General features: G+C 49.0%; 1 protein-coding gene across 16 annotated transcripts in view; it reads right to left on the reverse strand.

The window, feature by feature from the left end:
- INPP4A (inositol polyphosphate-4-phosphatase type I A) overlaps positions 1-17016 on the reverse strand; it is a 132500-nt gene extending 115484 nt beyond the window's left edge. For 13 of the 16 annotated variants that reach the window (XM_023618601.2, XM_070236120.1, XM_070236117.1 and 10 more), the window contains exon 1: positions 16754-16894. The gene's annotated coding sequence lies outside the window, so the exon portion shown is untranslated. Of the gene's footprint in view, positions 1-13429; positions 13594-13850; positions 13996-16753 lie in introns of all 16 variants that reach the window. The other 3 variants (XM_070236118.1, XM_070236112.1, XM_005599805.4) reach the window with 3 other exon arrangements.
- Positions 17017-17523: the final 507 nt, after the last annotated feature.

The raw sequence follows: 17523 nt of genomic DNA on the forward strand, positions 1-17523 counted from the left end.
AGTTAACACATTAGTGCCAAGCACAGCCTGGAAAGGGCCTCCCAAGCACCGAGAGGGCCGGTGAAAGAATCCACAGTACAGCCTGGCAGTGGGGTGCGGTGCAGCTGGGCAAAAGAGAGGAACTCTTTACGTTCCAATGTGCAATGAGCACCAGACACAGTAAGAGGAGAAGGCAAGGGGCGCAGTGAACGTGGAGCATGATACCAGGGGGTAACAAAAAATTATTGTGTACACATACATACTTGCTGGCACAGACACGGAGTATCTTGGGAAGAACACACGAGAAGCACATGGTGCTGCTGTCTCCAGGGAGGGGATCTGGGTGGCCGGGGGATGCGGCAGGAGGCAGACTTTACCATATATCCTGCTGTACCCTATAATTTCTGAACCATGAAAATGTATGCCTATTATAAAACATAACATAAAATGCTATCAAATTTATCAACTCAAGCTAAGTACAGGCAGGTTTCAAGGACTCCCACCAAGTGACACTAGTGCACAGCCACTTATAAGAGGATGGGGGGATTTAAAGAGGCCCTTCTCTGGGGCAGTGTCATCCCAGCAGGTGAGGGAGTTGAGGACAGGGCCATGCTGGTTGCTGGCAATAACCTGCACCACCTCGCCACCACCAGCACCCCTTGCTCTCTGCCCCTCACGTCCCTCTTCTCTAACTTGGCTCCTATATTTTCCTCCCTGACTACATCACGTTATACAGCACAGTGAAGTGTATGTTCCAAGTTCCGGAGTCACAGCATCTTAGAGACGGAGCATGCTTTAGCAGAATCACAAGCCAAGCCCTGTCCCCATCATCTCTCACCACCAACCTCCCCACCCCAGCCACTGGCCACCAGGCTTGACTGTGTTTCACGTCTGCACTCCACCCACTACACAGAGACCCCATGAGGTCACGGGGAGAGCGTGACTGTGGAGAAAGTGGGGCCAATCGAAACTTCCCCCTCAGCTGTTTCACTGTGGGGCGAGGGCCCTGAGACAATTAATATCCGTTTCTAGGAAACCTTATATCTGGAGTTCTTCACACCCCAACTCTTCCTCTTTCTCATAGTTAGCCTAGTTTTCACAGGTGGTTTAGAATATTCTTCCCCAGTGCTGGTTTCATTTCTATTTCACAGACAGGGCTTCACTGCCACCACTGCAGGCTCTGGGGACACCCCACCTGAGGTTGGCATTTCAGCCACCCTGCACCAGGACACACTGCCAAGCAGGGCTCACTGAGCTGTGGTGCCCACATCTGCTGGGCCAACCCTGAAGAGAGATCAGGAAGCAATCTCGGCCTACAAACCTGGTTAGGGCACAGACCCGGTTACAAGAACTATTACAACCTAAGAAAGGCTATCCTCAAACCATTAAGACAATAGAGTTGCTTTTGTCATTTAAAATAATAATATTGATACAAGCAAAACAGAACAGAAAGGCCTGAGAAAGTCTGAAGAAGCTCCTATGTGGGACGAATGCAGTACCAAACCTGGAAAGGGCCCCTTGAGCCCCTCAGTGAGCTGGCCCTGCCCCTTGACACGTCATCCCCAGTCCTCCCCACACTTCTCTGTTGAAACTCCCCAGCTTGAGCCATCACCCCATCTTGACATGTAACTCACCCACGAACGAAGCCCTGTGATGCCCCCCCAAGACCTATGAGAGGAGGAGGCCACGTTTCCTGTGCGCCCCCATGCTACCCGGTTTCTCTTTATCTTTTAGTACCTATGATATCACATTTAAAACCCCGTGTGCACGGAAAAATTATTCTCTCAGGCTGATTAAACTCAGAAAGAAAATAATCCAAGATGACCAAGGCCTAAGGTGAGGCGCCTTCTTCCCAGAGGGACAGAGGCAGCCCGTAGGCTCCACCAGCCGGACGAGAGAGCTTGTGTGCCAAGGACACAGAAAATCACTGCGCAGCGAGGACACAACAGGTGCAGGGGGACTAGCTGATGGGTTTGGTTTCACCCTGAGAACTTACTGGGTTGACAGCTGTGCCATGGGCTCTGGTCTCACCTACCTCTCCTAAGTTAGACTGAACCCCAACCTGACCTCCAGGAAACAGGCTATCTTCCCAAAGAGGCACCGAGGAGTTTTTTTGTACTTTCAACAATGATGTAATGGGTTGTTCATCCATTCACTCAACAAACGTTGATTATATACCTATTTTGTGCCAGGCACTATGGGATGCTCTGGAGATGCAAAGAAAACTGAGCTATTGTCCCTGTCCTGAAGGACACAAGTCTTACAACACCCCAGATCTGTTATGTCCACTGGGCATGTCCCCAGAGAACAATCTTCACATTTGTGAATGCCACTGTGGGACATGATGTTCCCCGTAAAACACAGTAAAGCAGAATTTAACTTTTTAAGTGATTCCTCCAGATCTTTAAGGAGTTATTGTCAAGGACCTATACCCCAAGGAGAGGGTGAGGGGGCCTTGCACAGGGTGCAGATGAGCCAGCTACTCAGCACTCCACACCCCAGCCCTGCAGCGTGCCCAGAGTAGATTATTTTACTTTAATGCTGTTTCTCCTTTTGGCTGCCCAGCACTCACCCCCTTCCTCCCAACAACAGCTCCCTGCACACCATCAGGGGAACTGTGCCACCCACCCTCTCTCAGCCCACTCAGCTTGGGGGGTGGTCAAGAGACCCAGGCCAGGCAACCAGAGTGCCGAGTTGCCCAGCATCAGCACTTCTGGTTTAGGGGCAAGCACCCGACCCAGGTCCACCCAGTCAGCGTAACTCCTTCTTCTGGGACTGTCCAGATCTGCGCAGTCCACCTTGCCTCACAGTGAGCATCATTCCCCAGGGACAAAGCCCTGCCTGAGCACTACATGATGCTGACCTAGGACCATATTCTGTGCCCCAGGGAGGCTCCAGCCCCTGAACTTCAGGTGTCTCTGGGCCTTAAACTCAGACGTTTCCCCAGCGCCTGCTATGTCCCTGGCAAGCCCCACAGTGGCTACACAAGTGTGCTCGAGAACATCTGCCTTTCCCGCATTTCTCTCCCCTGCCGTCCTCCGTGGATGGTGCCTGCCCCTTTAAGAGTGGAGCTGAGACAGGAAAATCAGAACACTTCCCTCCTGCCAGGGCCTCAGTTTCTGCATTCACACTGCATAGTTAGGGTGTCCCAACAGTCACTGTTCCCTGTGAAAAACACGTGCAGCATCTGGTTCACTGGGGCCAGACATCCCCCGACCCCTGGCCCCGGCCCCCACGGAACAGGAAGGCAAGTCCCAAATGACAGGGACCAGCACGCCCATGAAGGCGGAGGGAAGGGATTTCTACAAAGCTTGGTGGTCACCTCCCTTAAGTAAAATATTTCACTCTCAAACATGAAAAAAAAAATTTTTAACTGACAAATTGGATAGCAAAACAATGTGGAAGTTAATCACCAGTTCAGGCAGTAAGGATTCACGGTGGGACACAAGGAAAGATGCAGTGTTCACTCACTGCCTGCAGGAGCCACTCCCAGGGCAGAGAAGGGGAGAAAGAGCCATTTCACAACCCTTGCCTTTGTAAAATGTGAGGGTAAACATTTTTAAAGGCTAGGAAAAATTGTTAATACAGATAAGCAAATTTTCATCATTAGTTTTGAAAACATAATCAGAAATATTCTTCTTTCAAATGCAAGAATTCAGGGAGTGTTTCTCTGTAAAGGCTCTTGGATACACGCATGTCTACACCCATAACTCCCAGGGATTCCAGCCAGCCAGGAAGCAAAGCGTGGCTCCTCCAGGGAGCTCCACTTCCTGGGGCTACTGCCTTGTTGGGGGCAGGGGGTGGGCTGTGTGTACACAAAAGGTGTGCATCACATGTGCAAGTGGCAGGTGTAAGTGCACATGTGAATGGAGTGTGCAAGCACATGACTGGTGTGTGAGCACACGTGAGAGGTGTGACTGGTGGATGTGCGCATGTGCACTGAGCTGAGGTGGAGGGAAGGTGCCGGGAGCAGCTGGCCCGGCCAGCTTTACCCAGATGTGCAGCAGACAAATGCTTATGCCCCATGGTTGGCAGGCACGAGGAGGGCCCCAAACTCTCCCATCCATGCCTGTTCCTGGGCCTGACGTCATCACTGACACTTTCTTTTGAGTTTAGGAATTGCTAACACATATATCCTTCTGAAAAGGCACATGCCTCAAAAAGGACACATTCACTTTCATTGACACCTACAGAAAACTGGTTATTAGATCCCTTTCACCCAACAGAGAGCAGGCTCTTGGGATCACCCTTCTGAAAGGCGAAGCAGGATGAGAGGGGAAGAGGCAGGACACACACACAAACAGGCCCAGGGGTAGCCCTTAACCCAGCTGGTGAGGCCAGCCCTCCCCACACTCAGGGGAAGGGGCCCGTCTGTGGTGGGCTCAGGGTGAGGAGGGATGAGCCAGGCCCTGAGACTACAGTGGGAAGAAGCCTGTCTGCTTTCTCCTGGGCCCCTCCACGCCAGACCCCTCCCCACTCAGGGCATCTCATCCGTGGATGCTCGCCTGGATCTCGCACTTGGCCTGGGATCCTCCCCAGCCAGTCAGCCCTTCCCTCCCGGGCACAACATGAGCCCAGAAACACGAGGGGCCTACTGGTGGGAAGCAGCCCTGGCCCTGAGAATTTAGATAGAAATTCTACCATCTCTATTCTTTAAATGAGAAAAGTAAGACACAAAGGGATCAAGTGACCTCTTTGAGGCTCGAGTATGAAGGCACATGCGGAAGTGTGAAAGGTCACAAGCCCGCCACTTCTTAGTTAGCTGCCCATGCCTACAGTCTCCCCCGAGAAATATCCCCAACATTTTCCCAAGAAGCAAAAAAACTCTTCTTCCAAAAAAGATAACTTGCAGGAAAGACACAGCAAGTTGCCTCCAATGTCCATTCTCTCCTTCCTCCTTAGTAATAGGCCCAGGACGCTGACCCTAGTTGGCACGGGGCTGTCTACCTCCCTTGCAGCTAGGTGTAGACAGGGTTCAATTCTTGCCAACAAGATATACGGACAAAGTCTGATGAGGAGTTCGCAGGAAGTTTACCCTCCTCCAGCCTGGTGTCTGGAAGGCGCACGAGTTGGCTGCACCTCTAGCTGCCATCCTAGACGTATGCCCCTGGGGGCCTCACTCTCAGGATGGCAGGGCACGAGCTCTGACCACCCACCTCTGGACCCCAGGACATGAAAGAGAAAGAAATGCCCTCTTGACTAAGCCTCTTTTCCTTCAGATTTTTTCTGTTATACACAGCCAAATGTTAACCCTAACAATTCTACCATTCCCCACTTATATCCAACGGTGGAGAATGTCACCATCTTGGAGTGCTGAGAGCTACAAATAAGGAAGGATACTATTCTAGATTTAAGTACATTTACAGTCCCATTTTTCCAGAAAGAGACCTTTAAATAAAGCATTCTCAAATTTACCCTGGGCTCCAGGCTAAGGTGAGCACATTCTTACAAGAAATGATAAGCATAGTTTCATTCTGTTGCAGAATTATTTTATAAAACAGTGCCTCCCTAATCTAATCAACATTTATAATCCTAAAAAAGCTGACCAATCCTCTTTCTAGGTCTATCTGGGTAGCAACCTCAAAAAGCCTTAATATACTGAATTCCCGTTTACTATCCCCAACATTTAATAGGTTGGCTTGCATATTCAGTGCAGACAAATCTAGGTTATGAGGTAAAAATAGCCCCTGTTTTTATTCATTACAGTTAGTCCATTAAATAAGGTTCACAGGCTCAGCCAAGGGCAGCTAGTTGCCATGACAAACACTGGTACAATCCTTAACAGTTTAAAAACGGCCAACCTGTGGGAATGTAACACTGGTCAGATCCTGTGATGCCCACTTCCAAGAAATAACACAGCGATTACTGCCCTGAAATTTGATCATATCTCATCTACTCCTGTTTGAAGTGAGTCCATTCCATTACTAGCTTAGAACACTCTGCTAGAAAAGGGGCTGAGGCTGTGCTAGCTGTTGTAAGGAATATGGACCTGCACACCAGACAGATGTGGCCCCGATGCCCTGAGAGCATCAGATCCCAGGCACACACGGGCACACAGCCCAATGGTCAAGCCCCCAGTGCAAAAGCCAATGTCATCCAGGTTAGAAACGGATGGAGATAACTTTAAAACCTGGATGCTTCTTAACAACCAAGTCAGTACAGGAGTGGTACTGCTATCACAGAAGCATCCTTTCTGTCTGAGCCGGTCAACCAACCTGCAAAAGGCCCCTCGCTGCTTCACAATCCATCTGGCTGGCTCTTCTTCTCTCTTCAACCAACAAGGTTAATACCCAGCTTGGTAAAGATATTTGACTAATTAAAGAATGATTAAATAATTAAGTTAACTCAAAATGCAAAGATCTTCCTCCCTCCAATAAAGTTACTGCAAATACCATACACCTCGAAGGCACCTCTAATGATAACCACAAAACATGTGTCTTGGGCAATCACCAGTAGCATGCCGACAAGTTGGAGGACTATTTGAACTACTGAGTAAGCCAGTTTCTGTTCTCGTGAGCTCTGTAATGTTTCATGGAGAAGGACACGCAAATGAAGAAGGTGAAACCTTCTGGCAACGGCGGGAGCCCTGAAACATGTCCAGGGTTCTTCCTGAAGGGACAGCACTCATGGAGTTGTCTCCACCTGAAGCGCTTTCTTTTTTTTTCTTTTTAATCAGTTTATGCTTTAACTAATAACTTTAAAGCCATGCACCCTTTATGTAGAAGATCAAGAGTGGCTAATAGGAAATAAAATAACTCAAATATAGAGCAAAAGGAGGTCAAAGAGAGGTAGATGGAAAAGTCAGGGAAGGATGCCATGCTGCAACAAAGAGACAGTCCAAACCTGAACCAGACAACAAATGTGAAGAAATTATCAGGGGGAAATATCAGGGAGTAAAGTGGTCTCCATCAGTCCGTGGGAGAACAACAAGGATTTGGGCTTCAATGTGAAACCTGTAGTTGTTCTGGGGGGCTGTTTGCAAAAGGCACAGGAGGAAGGATGTGGGGACAGGACGGAGGATGGAGGAGCCAGGGAAAGGCGCTGGACGCTCCTGGGACCAGGAGTTTGGTAACTTCTCCATGGCCATCTCTGGGGTACTCCAGGGTCTCTGACACTAAGCTGCTTTACTCTAGAAAGCTACTGCTGAATCACTGCAGAGGGAGAGAAAGTGAAAGAGTCAAGAGGCAGGAGTTTGATTTCCAAGGCCACAGACTAAAGCAGCACTTCCCTAAACAGACACTGTGTGTGTGTGTGTGTCTCACCCCAGTGCCGGCTAAATCAAGAACATGCAACACTTTACCCACGCAGCCCACAGGCACGATCACAACTCCACTTCCATGTCGGATTGGGGGCCGAGGGAGGGGGAAAGAAGGGACCCACCTTCACTGGATGAACGAGGAAGGAGGTGAGATTCAGGCATGACTCCACCAAGTTGCCAGCAAGTTGGGGGGCAAAATCCAAACATGCCCTTCTCTTCAACCTGAGGAGAGCACTGTCTACCAGCAAGGTTTTTCCCTAACACCGATCCATTCACCCACATCTCTCTCCTCTTCCAAACCAGAGGAGTAACAATGTCAGGAAGATTCTGGGGTATCTTGACATTTCTTTGCTGATAGCCCAACCTTAATTGGGCTCTGTCAATTATTCCATTTTATCAGCCATTTGATTATCACTCTAAATGTAACGTGATCATTTTGTTTGACATCTGTACACGCAGAACACAGGAAAAGCAATGAATAAGAAACGTGAAAATACTCAACATTCCACCACATACAATCACAAGTTTTTAAGTGCTTTAGAAAAAAGTGTCAGTAGAAGACTTAGCTGGGCCAGTGACTGCCCAACTTAAAGTTTCTGAGCCCAGACCCCTCCCACTTCCCTCTCCCCCTCTACCCACATCCTTCTCCTCTGACCTTTGCTGGCGGTCCCTTGCCTCTCACAACCTCCTTCTTCTGCAATATTTCCCCTCTGAGGTGCCCTGGCCAGGAGTCAGAGATGGGATGTACTTCAGCCTTTAGAGTACATTTTTCAATAGGGGCACCTTGGGAAAACGGAATCATCAAGACTATCAAGTCCAGTGAGGAGACACTGAGTCTCTTGCGAGACGGTAACTTCCCACCTGTGCTGGTCCAGACCACCACAGTTCACAGACCTCTCTGGCTTATGTTATTTAATCCACACAACCCTCCTTGAGCCGGGCACTTTACCCACGTTACAGATGAGAACGTTGACTCAGGTTCATGTCCAGCACTTTTGCTTCCCACAATCCAACTTACCCCCACCCCCAAAAAACAGACACAGACACCCCAAAGCCATTAATGCATACGCTTTGTGACACAAACCAGACTAACACCTGCACTAAGTAATGCATACCACACCTGTCCCAAAGTCGCCCAAAGGTGACTTAGGAGTTGGCCTGTTATAGTTAAGCCACACAGGATTGCAGGGAAGAACCACAAGCAACAATGGCGGATCCAGATACCCCTCTGTCTGTCTCTCTCTCTCTCTGTAGGCAGACATATATGACCCACCCTATGAGGAGAAGGATGGGTCAAGTATCCGGAGTTAAATTTTAAACTTCTGACAAATCGACACACTCCTTGCCATTGCCACCCCATCTCTCAGAGTGGCCATGATAAGGACCCCCAATATCTTCAGGAAGATCTGGCCCAGGTGGTCAAATACCACAGACAACAAACCAGAGCAAGACCACAAGGTTTGGACCGTTTTCTTTCTGTCCTCGTGGGATCCGGCTCCATGCCTGCTGGCCCACACTGCTAAAAGGCCTCTCTCACTTTAGATCACTGGTTCTCCACCTACGGCGAGTGACAGGCCCCCGAGGTTCTGACACAGCCACAGGCCTCTCCCCTGGAAAAGTCCCCGGGTGTGTATGTCCAGTGTGCCCGTGTGCCCCCTCCTCCCTCTGCTCAACCCTTGGGTTTGACACATTTTTACCAAAACCCACAGTAAGAAACCATCACATTGTGACAATACCCAAACGTATACCACATGCAGATGACTAAGTTTTACCAAAAAATGCTAAGCCTTCCTGTAGGAAATATACTTGTATATTTTCTATTTTATTTCAAAAAAAATGTTAAATGCTTGCTACAACCTCAAATTGATTTCACAAACCACTGCCGTTGGAAAAACACTGTTCTGGACCCTTCAGGCTGTCTCCAACTCAGCAGTTAGCACTGATGTGGTAGAGAGTTCAGCGTGAGACTGTTTCTAAACATCATTTTTACGTATCAAGACCCTTAAAACCCTGCAAAGTCAAGAAAATCTAGAAATACCTCAGCTCACTAGTTCCAGGAAAAGTCTGGAACAGTGGGCTACTTTGATCTCACAAATTACCCCTTGGAAGTGGCTATTTGACTTCACCCAAACATAAAGCTGGAGCTGTACTTGCCAAAGGGGACAGTAAAGCAGGTCATACGGGGCAAAGCCAGAGAGAACTACAAACTGCCCTTAAAAGTAGTCCCTCAGGCTGTCTCCAGGCCAATTCCTTAAATATCTGCCAAGCCCCGGTAACTGTACTGCTCTCAACGGTTTCTAATTGAGCAAGGAGTAGCAGAGTATGCAAACCCCACACAGCTGAACACACTTCGGGATGGCCTCAGAAGGTGAGTCATAAGGGCCACCCGGCCCAGTGGACCAGAGATGGAACCTGGGGCTGCGGTGTCATCAGTGCTGCTTCCTCTAGCACCGAGTCCTGCAGGGAGGATGCGGGGCACACTCAGAGGAGCTGGAGAGGCTGCAGGCAGTGGGGCTGGGGAACTCAGCTGGGGCACAGGACAGGGGTGGCCAAGCACAACAAAGGTGTCCACAGGCTCCTTAAACACTTCCCAGGCCTCTCAGTTCACAGTGTGCACTGAGCACCCCACATTCACTTTCCCTTCTCCCTATTCCAGGAACTATCCTCTCTCGATTCAGGAAAAGCCAGCCCCATCTCCAGCTGGGGGGGTTTGGGGGAGAAGGGTCTGGATTAGACTAAGAGAGCAACTCTCAAACTTGCCTGGTATCAGAATCACCTGGAGAGCTGGTTAAAAACCAGCCTGCTGGGCCCCAACCCAGAGATTCTAACTCAGCAGGTCAGGGTGGGGCCTGAGACTGCGGTCCTAGCAAGTCTCAGGTGACATCAATGCTGTCACACGTGGGGGAACACTCAGGTCAATCAGCACACAGCACTCTCACAGCGTCGAGCTCTTGGTCCAGGGGAGGCCACAGGATCCTCCCTGCTCCCAGAGACCAGAGGGAGGACTGGTAGACACTGTGGCCGGGGATGGACAGGAGCAGGGAACATGCAGGCCCACTGACCCTGAGGACCACTCATAATCACGAGGCGGCTGACCCCGGGATGAAACCAGCAGTGATGGCTGGAGAGGGGAGAAGAATCTAGATCCTCATGAAACTGTGAAACTGTTGATAGAGCAGAACTCCACTTCTGTGAGATGATGAATGTCCTTATTGTTTACTTGGCAACCCAAACCACCCCAACTGACACATCCCATAATCCAGGGAGACTCCTGAACTGGGCATCCCTGTGTCCATAGGACCCTCTTCTCCACAAACACCCACCTGCCTAAATGTATTTCCTTCACACTTCCAGAATTTGCACACCTAGGTCATCCTTCTTGAAAACTCTAATTAACGGGTTAGAGAATGCACCATTTGAAATGCAAGCAACACAGGAGAAGGAAGGAAGGGTGCTCCACATCCCAGAGTGAATTAATTTTATCTGACAGTGGCTCTAAGAGCAGCTGTACGGGGGCTATAGTGGAGGCGTGAGGACAGGGAGCAGGAAGGGAGGCAGGGAGTTTTCAGGAGACCTCAGAATCCTGCCTTGTAACTGCAACAGGAGGGCACCGAGGGGCACTGTGAGGTGGGGAGAATTACCAGGTATCTGAGGGGAGGCTCAGAGAGGGGCCCAGGAAGGGCACTGAGAGGAGCTGAACGCTTTCCTCCTCAAGAGGCACCCTCCCCTCCTTCTGGAGGCCAGAGGACACCCCTCTGTCTTCCTGACTCTATTCCAGAAAATGGACACCTCATCTTTATCACCATAGCATGACCCTCCCCTACTGGACACTTCCTGCTTCCAAGGCCTTCACCCGGTGAACCTCACTGAACAGACTCCATATTGAAAGGCTTGCAGGGTCTCACCTGCCCCAGGTTAGGGGCTGTGGGCAAACACAAGGGCCAGCTGGGCGGGCTGGCAGGCACGTGATAGGGCATGAGCAAGGTGTGTGCAGAGACCACAAGGAGGAGATGAGCGCACAGCTCCTTAGGGGCCTTGGTTTCCCATGTCCCAGCCAAGTGATGACAAAAGGGATGGTTAAAAGATTAAACCCACAGAGATAAGGCTGCTCTAATTCAAAGTTCCACACTGCCCACACGTGCTCTACAAGCGAACTCATCATAAAGGCTCACCTCCCAGAGTGCTCAGCAGGTACCAGGCACCATTCCAAGCCTTGACATGCATTAATTCATTTAACCTCCCAACAAGCCTCTGAGGTAACTACTGCCATGAGCCCAGTTTTACAGATAAGAAAACCGAGGCACAGAAAGATTAAGCTACTTGTCCAAAGCCACACAGCTAGTTGGAGGCTCACAGGGAGTTTGGCTCCAGAGTCCACAATAGTTCCAGGAACAAAATAAATAGCCTTGAGAAATGTGTATGCTCAACAAAAAGAGCCGAATACAAAAGTTCCTTACCTATAAATCAAAATACTAAAAACAGAAAGAGTTGATATTGAGGACTCTAGGTAATTATTTTTCACAGTTACATTGATACATAAAGTAAAGCATGTATTTTAAAATCCTGTGAAGGAAGCTATGTGATTTAATGGAAATGGCACTAGATTCAGACAGACCTGGGTCTGAATGCCAGTTCCACCTCTGACAACCCCCCTGGGTGGATGCCTTAACCACGCCTGACCTCAGCTTCCTCCTCCATCCCACAACTCCCCTCCTCACAAGACCTTGCAGAGGATGCATCTGGACACTTGGCCAGCGGCCTGGAATGCAGGGGGTGCTCAGAAAATGTTAGTTTCCTTGTCTTTAGGATGAAAAATGCATCACACTTAAAAGAGACTTCTAAGTCTGCCAAGAATAAATGTCCAAAGTTATAGCAACTTCCACAATCCAGTAAGATAAAGAAAAACAACCTAATAAGAAAAAATGGGCAAAGGATATGAACAGATAATTCAGAGGCTAAAATACAAACTAGCAAGAAAAGGTTTTCAATATTTTTGGTAATTTGTGAAATGTAATTAAAACAATGTCTTCTTTATCCATTAATGTGCCAAAAATTAGCAAGATGTATACTCTTCAGTGTTGGCCAAGTTAAAGGGATAGACAGTTTCACACACTAATGGAAGGAGTACAAACTGATAAAGCCTCTTGGAAGTGGGGGGCAATTTGGCGAAGCTATTTGTTTAAAATTACTCTTTGGCCCAGAAATTCTACTTCTATGGATGTAGAAGACTGAAATATTTGTGAGTGTAAACAATGACATAAGTCACAGATTTCCCACTATTTTTAGAGCAGAGAATTGAAAACAACCTAGATGCCCATCGATGAAGGATAGTTAAATAAATTATTGTACACCCATACTCTGGAATACATACCCAAAAAAGGCAAACTTTTCATGTCAGTACATATAGGTCTCCAGGACACAGCATTAAATTTAAAAAGCAAATCAGAGAAAATTTCGTATAATGTGTCTACATTTATGCTTACAATGAGAGCATATGTCCACTGAAAAGGCGTAGAAGCAACGTCATCTCAGTAGCAATGAGCACACCCAGCACCCAGATCTTGGTTTTTAAATACCATTCTCCACTAAATGGAACTAGGACTCTTTGGAGAAATGGCTGATTGCAGGGCTGGAAAGTACAAGCTGAATCTTGAAGGTTTTGTGCCAGAAAGTAAAGAAGTCCTCAAAGAATGAGAAGGACATGTCAAAAGGACATAAGAGATAGCCTGATGGGGCTCCTGCAGGACCCATGTGGGACAATATAAGCAACAAAGCGAAGAGTGAGAGTAACAGACTATCATCTATATGCATAAAACAGGAAATTCATGAGTGTAGAGAAGCAAATCAAAGAATAAATAAGGGAGAAAGAGAAGTTCTTCCTTTCAGTACAGTTCCAACTGGTAAGTGTAGAAAGAAGTATAGAATTAGAAAATCACCACCTGTCAATTATCATAATAGCCCATTCAGGTAAGAATCATGGATTCTAAAACTAGGGGGTGAAGGTATGAGGAGTAACGTATATTTACATACTCTCAAGTTACCTTACTATGTGACACACGTTAACTACAAAAGGCAAAATGGTAACTTTTCTGGGAGTGAACCTGGCAGACACCGCCTTAATCATGTGATCAAAGTTAACAAGCCCAGCGAACAGACTAACTGACAGCATATGCCGCCCCTGAGGGCACTCACCAACGAGCCTGCAGCATCACTGCTGGGCTACTCCTGCCAAAGGCACATGATGTGAACCAAACCAGGAGGAAAATGCAGGCAACCTCAAGTTGAGGGCCATTATCCAAAAATCAGGCAGAAGTCTTCAAGACGTCGAGGTCATGAAATACAAAGACTCATAAACTCTTCCAGATTAAAGGAGACTAACGGGACAGGACAATTAATGCAACACATAATCTTAGCTATTTTTTTGCTCTAAAGGACATTACTGGGGCTACTGGCAAGATTTGAACAAAGACCTGTAGATCAAATAATAGAGGTGTAGCAACATTTAATTTCCTGATTTTTAATAATTGTACTGTTGTTAAGTAAGAGAATGCCCTTGTTTATTGGAAATACACAAAGTATTTAGAGGTAAAAGGGCATCAAGTCTGCAACTTACCATTAAACAGTTCAGAAAAAGGTAATCACACACACACAAATATGAGAAAAGGATACGGCAAATGCAGGAAATGTCAACATTTGGAGAATCTGGGTAAAGGGTATCTGGGAATTCTTTGGATTATTCTTGCAGCTTTTCAGTGAATCTGAAATAATATTAAAAAAATTTAAACAGAGCAAAGAGTGCATATGTAAAGAAATACAGGTAAATTCCTGGGGATTAGGTTCATTATGGCATTTTCCTTAAAAGCACAGAGAGACAAAATGAAGCAGGCCTGCCCTGGTGTTAATATTGGTCTCCCCTTGTGGCCGGCCCAGTGGTACAGCGCTTAAGGGCACACATTCTGCTTCAGCAGCCTGGGGTTCGCCGGTTCAGATCCAGGGTGCGGACATGGCACCACTTGGTAAGCCATGCTGTGGCAGGTGTCCCACGTATAAAGTAGAGGAAGATGGGCATGGATGTTAGCTCAGGGCCAGTTTTCCCCAGCAAAAAGAGGAGGATTGGCAGCAGTTAGCTCAGGGGTAATCTTCCTCAAAAAAAGAAAAAAATTGGTCTCCCCAGAATACGTTCTCCTCACAGAGCTGCTTTGAAGGTTCTCTCAAGACCAGCTCATTAATCAAGTCCCACAAAAAAAGCAACAACAAAATCAAGCTTTCTTCACTGCAGATTTGTGCTATTTTTTCCTCCAAGAAAGCCAAAGCATCCTGACACCATGAGTAGGTGATGATGCTATGGGGATTCTTCTGGACTATGTAATCCACAAAGGAGTTTTTCATAAGAAACCAGGATAAAATAATTTTGATGCAAAGTCTCCCCTCCACTCTGTCTTACTGGATTCCTGTGATGTTAAAGCCACGAGGTGGGGACCGGTTGGTCCCACCTGCCTTCCCACTCCATTCCTCTGGGGCATTTGCAGATTTGCCTGCCATAGAGAATGCTCCCAGGTAGGCAGGTGGCTGAAGGGACTTGCAGGGTCAGTAGTCCTCTCTGTCATATACATCCCACCTCTCTGGTGCTTCGAAGTTTACAACAACCTTTCGTGTATATTATTTTATTTCATCCTTTTATTAAAGAGACTTTTAAAAAATATCAATATTCAGTTTAATGGCAATTGGACAAAATGTCTAGTTTCCAAAACAATGAAATAAACTACAAAGTCTACCCTCGACTTCGAGTCTAATTGGGAGACAGGACTTGTACCTGAGCAGATAAACACTCTGAGACAGCATAAGCCTAATGAAAAACAGTTAGATAAGTAAATTAGCTAGTAGAAATAGTACCACTAATTCTATTGCCGAGCTCAGCAGAAATACAGCCCTCCTTTCTCTGTGAATTTGTCTGGCATCCATTCGTTTAGCCCCTGTCTTCAGGGCAAACCCTCCCAGTAACTTTGGCTTGTTGCTACAGAGGCGCGTCTACGAGACCCTTCAGGGAACAAGGCCTTGTGGGGTTCCATTCACAGCAACGCCACCCCTGCACAGCATCATGGTATTCTGACACCAAACATCCAAGAGAACCACCACGTGACCTTCCCACATGGGCACCATCATTCACCTTGCTTCAAAGAAACCAATGAACTGAATCGTCCAGGAGCAAACATTTCAGCAAAGAACCCCAAAGACAAAAGCCCTAGCCTAGGTCCAAAGACAAAATCCCTGTTAAGAAAGACTGTTTTCAACCAAAGAAAAATCAGAATTAATTCTAGGACAACCTACAGTTATTCTGTGCACATTTACCAATGCCAAGAGCATCAAGATTCCAAAACAAACTCAGCAAAGTAGGTTCTGTTCTCCCCTTTCAGAGATGAGAAAACTGAGAACCAGTGTGAGCAAGTGGCAGATCCAGGATTCACACCCAAGTCAGCCTGTTCTGTCCCCAAACCCACTGGCTTGCCCACTGTCCACACAACCCACTGTGAACAGAGATGAATCAGGCAGAATTTCACTGCAACATTCAAACTGCCACCCCACCCCCTATTCCCTTGGTTTAGATGCCCTAAGGGGCAGGTGACAAATCAAATTCTACTCTTAAGCAGCCTGCCAACATAAAACACTCCATCTCAAAGCAAAAGACAAGAAGATGGGCTTTACAACTGCCTATACTTTTTTCTTACCCAGAGGAATATTTTCATGATCTGTCATTACGGATCAACTCGGGGCAGGAGGAACACATCATTATGTAATGCCAGAGGGCAGGCGACAAGGGGGAGGGAAAGCCAAGCCATCACCGTTCCGTTCGCCCACAGAGACATAAATTTACGCTTGACATTTTGAGTGTTTCAGTCTTCTATGGCCGACACATGCATAATTGGTTTTTCCACAGACGGTCACAGATCTCTACAAATTTCTCAGGCCTCAATTAATGGAGTAGCAAAGCCAGAAAAAAATATATACAAAAAGCAAAGATGCCAGGAACATCGTCTGGCGCTATGGGCCGGCAGAAAAGGGAAGAGTTGAGAGAATGGAGACCAGATTTCCTACACCGAGATGCACGGGTTTTTTTAACCCGGTTATGTTTGCAGCCGAAACACAGCGAGGCCTCCACCGTCTGGAGTGCCTACATCCAGCCCCCAAGACGCACCAAGCAGGCGCCAAGACCCGGCCTCTGGGCGCCGCGTCCTTCATCCCGGCTCGCTGCCACCCGCTCCAGCTCCGCACAACCCTCAGCCCGAGCCCGCCCGCGTCTTCGTCTTGCTGGGGGTCGGCCAGGGTCGGATTGTTCCCCAAAGACGCAACCGCAGGTGAACAGCTAAGCTGTGCGATTTCCATGACAACCGCGGGCGCCGTCCCCGTCGGGCGCACCGGGTGCTGGGATGCGCGCCGAGCCCCGCCCCGCCCGGGTGCATCCCCGTCCCTCGCTCCCGCAGCCGCCGCGTCACCCCCGGCCCGGCCCGGCTCACCCACCTGGCGCACCCCGGCCCGCGGCGCCCGCGCCCTGCCGCCCCGCCGTCCTCGGTCCTGCCGGGCCGCGTGCCCGCGCCCCGCCTCAGCCGAGCTGCCGCTTGGTGCCGAAGCCGCGGACTGCGCCCCGGCTCCAGGTGCTGGTCCTCCTGCTCCGGCCCGCGGCGCCCGCCCCGGCCGCGAACCCGCCGCCCGCGCCGCAGCCCCAACCTCGCCACCGCCGGCGCCGCCGCTCCCGCTCCAGAGGCCCCGCGCAGCCCCGCCCCGGCCACGGCCCCTCGCCGCGCATGCGCGCTCCCTGAGCGCCCACCCCGGGCCCGCCCCCACTCCGTGGCTCCGCCTCCCGGGCGGTCGGGCTGGTGGTGCGGGCTTCCACTCCCGGGCTCCCGCAAGAGCCGACTGTCAGCTGGAGCCCAGTCGTCTGCGCTTTCGCCTATCAGGCAAACTGAGGCTGCTGAGGCCCTGACACACCCCTGGGGAAGAAGGTTCCATGGAAGAGCCGCGACCAGGCCGTTTGTCCCCAGGGTCAGCGCGCTTTCCGTGATGCAAATATACGCAGTCCCTGGGAGACGCTTAGGAAACTGAACGTTCAGCCCAGAAACAAGCCCAGTTAAAGTCGTGCTTTGAAAATACAGATGAGCAAAGAGAAGAGAGAAGCTGCTGACATCCTTCCATACCTGAGCTGGCAGATTGGATGGATATACATTTGTAGACCTTCACCCAATATCAGCTGCTTACGCTTCTCCTCCAAAGTTCTGTTTTTCCATAGGAAA

This window comes from Equus caballus, chromosome 15 (assembly GCF_041296265.1).
Source record: "Equus caballus isolate H_3958 breed thoroughbred chromosome 15, TB-T2T, whole genome shotgun sequence".
NCBI lineage: Eukaryota > Metazoa > Chordata > Mammalia > Perissodactyla > Equidae > Equus > Equus caballus.